Consider the following 7,433-nt stretch of genomic DNA (forward strand, 5'->3'; position numbering starts at 1 on the left):
GTCCTTGACTTACAGTTTCACGGATAGTGCAGGGTAAGAGTTGAGTTCATTGTTTGGCATATGGACATTCCATAGACCCACTGCCATTTATTGAAAAGAAAAATTCCTTCCCATTGAATTATTTGGGCATATATCTTAAAAATCAATTGATCTTATGAGCATATCTATTATTAGATTCTTGGTTCTTTTCCATTGCTCTATATGTCTATCCTTATAATTTATATTTTGTGATTGTAGCTGTATAGAAAGTCTTAACATCAAGTATGAGCACAGAATTCTAGAATTCCACGTGGACAATATTTTTCCTTCAGTACTTTAATAAAGACGCTGTTTCCCTGTCTTTTCTTTTCCATTAGTTTTGACGAGGAATGGCTGCCTTCTTTATCTTTATTCGTCTATATAATTTTTGTTTGCAATCTGGAAACTTTAAACATTCTCTATTTATCACTCTTTTTAAGCAATTCGACTATGATTTTCTTCATTTCTCCTGCATTTGTTTTATGTTGTTCCAAAACTCCCTGAGGGCTATCGCTTTTCTCAGCCACTTTTGTCTCTGTGTTTCATTTCAGTTAGCTTTCATCACAATGTCTTCAAGTTCCTAATCGTTTACTTGGCAGTATCTAATCTGCATTAGTCCCATCCAGTGTATTTTCTTAATGTCAGGAAATTCAGTTTTCATCTATAGAAGGTCAATGTGGACCATGTTTACCCCTTCCATGTCCCTTTTTTAATTTTTTTATTTTTTTAATGTTTATTTTTGAGAGAGAGAGAGAAAGAGGAGGGGCAGAGAGAGAGGGAGACACAGAATCGGAAACAGGCTCCAGGCTCCGAGCTGTCAGCATAGAGCCCGACGCGGGGCTCGAACTCACAAACCGCGAGATCACGACCTCAGCTGAAGTCGGACGCTCAACCGACTGAGCCACCCAGGTGCCCCTATACCGTCCATGTCTCTTCTTAAAATGCACATCTACCTTATCGAGGTAACAGACGCCTCGGTACTCAAACCCTCCATGGTCTTGTATTGGTGGGGCCGTGCAAGTTGTCCATACTATTCGCAAGCACATCCACTTCCTGGATTGTCCTGTTGTGTCAAAAGCCAGAAGGAACTACTCGGTCCATCCATGAACTGAATACTTGGTTTATGGTGGAGCTCTGATCAGAGCTGTGGGAGGTGTTATTTGTGAGCAAACCAGCTTGATAAAATGCCCATAAAACATCCGCATGAAAGACTTCATTCACCCAAACTACTCATCTCTGAAAATAACAAGCTCGTGCATTCTTACAAAGGATCACAGCGTTTTGCAGCCTTCCTTCCTTCCTCTCGATTGCTGTCCACAGCGTGTTACGTTGTAGGCATGCAGATCTCACAGACCACCAGGAGCGCCACAAAAGTCGCGTGTCTGGAAAATGGCAGAGTCAAAACTGGCACGCAGATTCTCAAAGTCCTAGTTTCTGTTGCCTCCGTGTTCCAGCCGACAGCATCGGACTCTCCTGCCAAGCTTCTCACCAATTCCCGTCAGACCCCACCCCAGCTCTGCCCTGTCAAAATCTCTAGGAAGGAGACTTACGCTTGTCCATTTTTCAGCGGTTGTACACAGAGTGACTGTCCCCTCTAGATTGTACATTGTAAAACTTATGATCTTTCCGTAATGGTAGCCCTATTCAATTCAGATACCATGTTCCACATGGACTAATATACTTCCAACGCCATGCACAGAGGACTGGCTTTCTTTTCACCCTTTCGCTCATCTGTTTTTGTTTGTTTGTTTTATCAATTGTGCTGGATAATTTATACTAAGCTTCTAAGGCAGCGGATACCCTGCCTTTATGTATAGAACACAGCCAACACTCAGCAAGTGGGCAATATGTGCCTATGATCAACACAACGTTGATATGATAATATTAATATGATATGCAATGACATGCCGGAGAAGTCTGAATTTTATAGCAGCCCCCCAAATCTTAAGACTTCCAGGCTTCAGTGTCCCAGAGGTACCTGTGTCTTGCAGCTAACACATAGGTAAGAAGAAACACTACCCAATGTCCCAGGCAGGTGGCCGAGAAGTTACAAATCTCACCAATTCATACGATTTGGCTACAGAAGATAGTTAACCGTGAGACTATACCCCTGCTCTGCAGAAAAGCGTATATAATATTCACGTGCAAGTAAATGCCTCCCCCGGTGCTTAAAAATAGTTCGGCCTGCTCAATTGCTTAAAAAATTGCCCTGAAATTACATTTTCTCTTTTATCTTCAAAGAAGAATTTCACACGATGTCTACAGGCAAAATCATAAATTCCAAAGTAGTGAAGTCCACTTGATTGAGGCTGCTTTCTACAGCAAAATCTCTTTGTAAACACAAAGGTCTGGGACCACAGACGGGCCGGCATGCCAGCAAGCATAATGGTGTGAAGTGTGCATCTTTTAGTGAGCATTTATTTCAGGGATAAGTAGTTGACTTTCCGTATGAGCCTCACAGCCATTTTGAAATCTGCATCGTCCGTAAAGCGACCATTCCTCTTCTCTACCTCCACGCCTTTTTCGGGGTATCCCACACTATTACTCATGGGCAAAAATGGCCAATCTTAGTAATTTTCCAAACAAAAAAATATGGTTTGGCAATCAAGCAATTTCTTTAGTAAGGTCAACAGTCCAACTGTAGCATTCTGCAGCCAACCTTTCTTGCGCTGGCCAGCAGAAGCTTTTATTTTGATAACTGCAGGTCGGTAAATATTTGATTTTGGAGAGTTAAGATGGCCCAGAGATTTTTCAAATGTCTCCTCAGGTCAGCTAATATTTATTTTGGCCGCAAAAACAAAACAAAAGGTCTTGAGCCGTTGGGGGGACAGGGTTTCCAACTCAAAATTAGAAGGAAAGTCATTGGTAAATAACTGCTAAGCATGTTGTAACACATTTTTTTTGGTCATTTACATGTATATTGGGAGAGAGAGAGAGAGAGTAAGGAAAGAAAGGGAACACAGAACAAAAAGTCCAAATTTCTAGGACAAAACCTTGCCCCTTCTACAGCTGTGTCTCAGCTCCTGCCCTCTACTCTCTGCGTATCTGGAATCCTTCCGCCTTTCAGAAAAGGACTCTCAACACCTCCTCTCTGCAGATGCCCACTCTCTCTAGCACTTTGTTTCCCTCACTTGGAAGCCGGCCTCTTCCATGACCTGCACGTAACCCTGTCACATGCTGCCTTGTGACATCCCCAGTCCTGTTAGGTTTTGTCTCTGTGCACCTGTGTCTGTCTCGTGTCCTCTCCTGGGTATTTACCTGGTACAGGGATCAGACCTGTACAGCTTTGTGTTTCCTCCCGTGAGATCACCCAACAATGAAAGAGCATTTCAACAATTTTTCACCAACTGTGAAGTCAAACCCATGTTGGTCAATTCAAACGTGGCACGGTTGGAGGCTACATATTCCCTGTGAGCAAGCACAATTAGGGAGGGATTCACTGCCACGCATCTCTCTTCAAAACTTGCAGGAAAACATTCTTGCCTTGGCTCCTTATATTTTCTGTCCCACTGCTGCTTTGTTTTGCATTTTCCATTAGAAGTCCAAGAACCGTGCGACAAGCAGACGTTCCTCAAATAAGAAAAGGGGAACATCCTAGAGGATGCCACGACCTTTCACGTTGGCAGGAGACAGAAAGTTCACGAACACTCATCCCAATGTGCACGGAGCCGGCCCCAAGCCCAGTAACTTGGTGGGCAGACTCGACACTGAAGGGGAGTTCTGAAACTTGCTGTGTTAAGCAGAATCGTCTCTGCTGACCACAGCCCACGCCTTCCCCGCCACACCCCGGTTGCATTCTGCAGCCATGGTCGGGCAGGAGCGGAAGTGAGGTGTTTTACGTAGCTACTTTGGAGTGATTCCCTGGGAATCGGTTCAGACTCCCTCTCTGTGCCAAAATGAGCTTGTTGACCTCACCTGGCCTGTCACCTAGAAGTATGTACAACAGATTTCAAAACAGATTCTGTAAGCTAAACTATGTAACTTTGTCCTTTAACGATGGACCGATTATTCTTCCAATGGCCTCACTTTCACCGATTCTGAAAGACTGGAGGACACAGAAAGAGACTCAAAGGCAAATTGGACACGTGTGCCACGACCGATCCTTCTGGGTAAAATCTACTGGAGCGGCAGGAGGTCCATTCTGCACACCGTGGTCTTTGGCTGCTTCGCTGACCATCTTGAAGCATTAGCACCCTGCACAGGATCAGGCGACCGGATGTCCTCACTGCTAGCTGCGGCTTCAGCTGCTTTGATAAGTAAGCTACCCTCTTGGACGTGTTAGCCTTTACACTGTGTCGGAGGGAGCCCTCTCTGCCACACTATCCCTTGTCTGGACGCGACTTGGGTTCCACATGGATGATAAACCCTGTATTGAGTCTCTACGCCAAGGCGCAGAGAAAGAACCCTCTTGAAACCCTATCATCACGATGGCTACCATTTATCAAGCGCCTACGCTATGGCAGCCCCCGAGTTAGATCTCTCCCTCCATGAAATACACCAACAAACGTACCAAAGAAGCAACTGAGGTTTCCGTGACCTGAACGTCTTGCCTGGTATCATTCATCTATTCAGTGGAGCCTTCTGGACCCAGACGTGGCCGCCCAGTTCAAAAGCCTGGCCTCCTCCTGAGCTTCAGCTCTTACGAAGGTTGGTTTTGGTGTTTCACTTTGTTTGGCGAGACACATTTTTTGACACCTGTGTTCTTGTTGTCAGAGATTCTCTTACAAAAACAGGACCTGATTTCCTAAAGTGCAGTGCAAGTATTTTTCATAACATCCGCTTAAATTGACATAATACCTGTAGACGTGTTAGCTTTTATCTAGCATTACGCTGAAATAAAACTGGGCATTAAAAATGCGTTTTGTCAACTTTCCACAAAGAACGTGTATTGATTTTTTAAATCGGAGGAGAGAAAGCGTTGTTTGAAACTCTCATGTCTGCATTCAATAAAGACGTGAAAGATGTCAGTGACGTTCTGGGTACTGGGCTGATCTGGTGTATATATTTAATCTAATTTATTTTATTTTAATTTAAAAAAATTTTTTTTAACGTTTATTTATTTTTGAGACAGAGAGAGAGCATGAACAGGGGAGGGTCAGAGAGAGAGTGAGACACAGAATCGGAAGCAGGCTCCAGGCTCTGAGCCATCAGCCCAGAGCCCGACGCGGGGCTCAAACTCACGGACCGCAAGATCGTGACCTGAGTTGAAGTCGGACGCTTAACCGACTGAGCCACCCAGGCACCCCTTAAATTTTTTTAAATGTTTATTTATTTCTGAAGGACAGAGAGAGAGAACGTGAGTGGAGGAGGCAAATAATCTAGTTTATTTTAAACTCAACTCTGAGGTAGACGGCATTTGCTGCATGTGTTTATTTACGTTTTAATGAAGCGTTTGTGGCGAGGAATGTTAAGTAACTTGTTCAAACAGCTGCTGTGCGTGGAGCTAGGACTTCAGCAGCCCTCCTGCCCTGTGCACCGCCTTCCATGGACCCTCGCTTCTCAGGCCTGCGTGTGCCCAGGAAGGAAGTGAGAATCGTGCAGAATCTCAGATTCTGATTCGGTACATCAAGAGAAACGCCTGAGAATTTGCGTGTCTGTGGAGCTCCCGGGCAAGGCTGCTGGTGTGAAGCCCCACTTTGGGTGGCAAGGGGCTCTGCATATTGCTAAAGTACATTTTCTAGAAATTTAAGAATCTCTTAGTTCTTTGTTTGCTTATTATTTATTTTTGAGAGAGAGAGAGGCAGACAGACAGACAGAATGTGAGCAGGGGGGTGGCAGAGAGAGAAGGAGACACGGCATCCGAAGCAGGCTCCAGGCTCTGAGCCATCAGCACAGACCCCAACGTGGGGCTCGAACCCACAAGCCGTGAGATCATGATCTGAGCTGAAGTCAGACGCTTAACTGACTGAGCCCCCCAGGTGCCCCTAGATTCTCTTAATTCTCATTTTTGTGGCAGTACCTTCTGATCTTCTAGAATATTCCTTATAATTTCAAGGAGAAATCCACTTATTAATTAAGCAACTGAGACTCCTGTAATTCTCACAGAGCTTCTGTGAGAATTAATTGAGTTAATGCAAAAAAAGAGTAAAAGTCTTGGGATTATTCCTAGCACATAGGAAGCATGTATGATTGACATTATGATCAACTAGAAATAATGGACTTAAGTTAGTGACATCAACACTGACCTGTACAGAACGACAGAGTAAAACCAGGTAAAGAACGTGAGATTTCATCAACAAATGACTCCATGGGAATCAATGGTATCTTGTGGCTGCCCAAACACAAAAGCAGCAACCTTGGGTTCCATTACAAAAAAAGAAAAAAGGCATATTGCCCTAGACGTTGGTCAGGAGCCACCTTCGGGCTGCACTTGAAGAAAGATAGAGTCAAACCTGTGCGTTTTCAGAGAAAAGTAACCATCTTGGTGAGGGGAGCGTAAGGTCAAGTCCTTTACATGTTCTGCTAATTTTAGCCGAGTCCCCGTCTAGAGTCACATCAAACACCGTACGAGTTGCTGGGGCACAAACATAAGTAAGCATACTCCTTAATGTCAAGGCTCTAGGTGCTATCACTGAAGGACGTGAGACAGTTAATGTAGAGGTTGTGAGAGAAGAAGGAAGACAGGTCTGAGCGGTGCCTTCAGGACATAGACACGCAGGCATGACAAACATGGGAAGCTTGTTCTCGGTGGCCCCATGAGGTTGCTCTCTTGCTTATTATATTTATCTTCCAAATAATATAAGGAAAATGTATTGTCATTCTCATAGTTAGTTGAGTTACATACATAATAAACACCCGTTCGAGTAAGTTGAGTCAACACAGAAGAGTCTAAAATACACTGTGACAACAGGTGTTAACAGTTTCGATTTGTGTGATCCACAGTGTCGATGCTTTCACATGTTAAGGAAGAATTTCGTTAGCTTAGATGATCCAACAAGGACTTTTTGAAGCAGCGGGTTCCCTCTCCCTGAGAATCATCAGTGGGTTGTCACGTTGCAAAGACACAATGGCAGTGGGTTGCGTGTTGGGAATAAACGCATGGTGAGGATCCTCTTAGCTCCGGGATTCCTAACACACACTTTTTAAAATTAGAACTGACAGCGAAAGGCAATTCTAGATATCCTAAAGCTAAGCAAATATACCAAAACATTGTCCCCTGGTACTTGAAAGGGAACGGGAGAAGCTGGGAAGGTCTCTTGGAGCAACTGGGCGCTGGGCTTTTGAGGATGAAGAATACCAAAAAATACAGTGATTCTCGACAACTGAGGCCGTCAACTTGAAAATCTACGTGTAGGCACTGTCTCTATTGTCCTAATTAGTTCTGAATGGAAACAGAAATTGGGACTGTTTGGAATTGTGTTTCAAAGTAGAAACATTTCGGGGCGCCTGGGTGGCTCAGTCAGTTGAGCGTCCGA

The sequence above is a fragment of the Panthera pardus genome, unplaced genomic scaffold, assembly GCF_024362965.1.
Source record: "Panthera pardus isolate Hobbes unplaced genomic scaffold, ASM2436296v1 HiC_scaffold_26, whole genome shotgun sequence".
Classification (NCBI taxonomy): domain Eukaryota; kingdom Metazoa; phylum Chordata; class Mammalia; order Carnivora; family Felidae; genus Panthera; species Panthera pardus.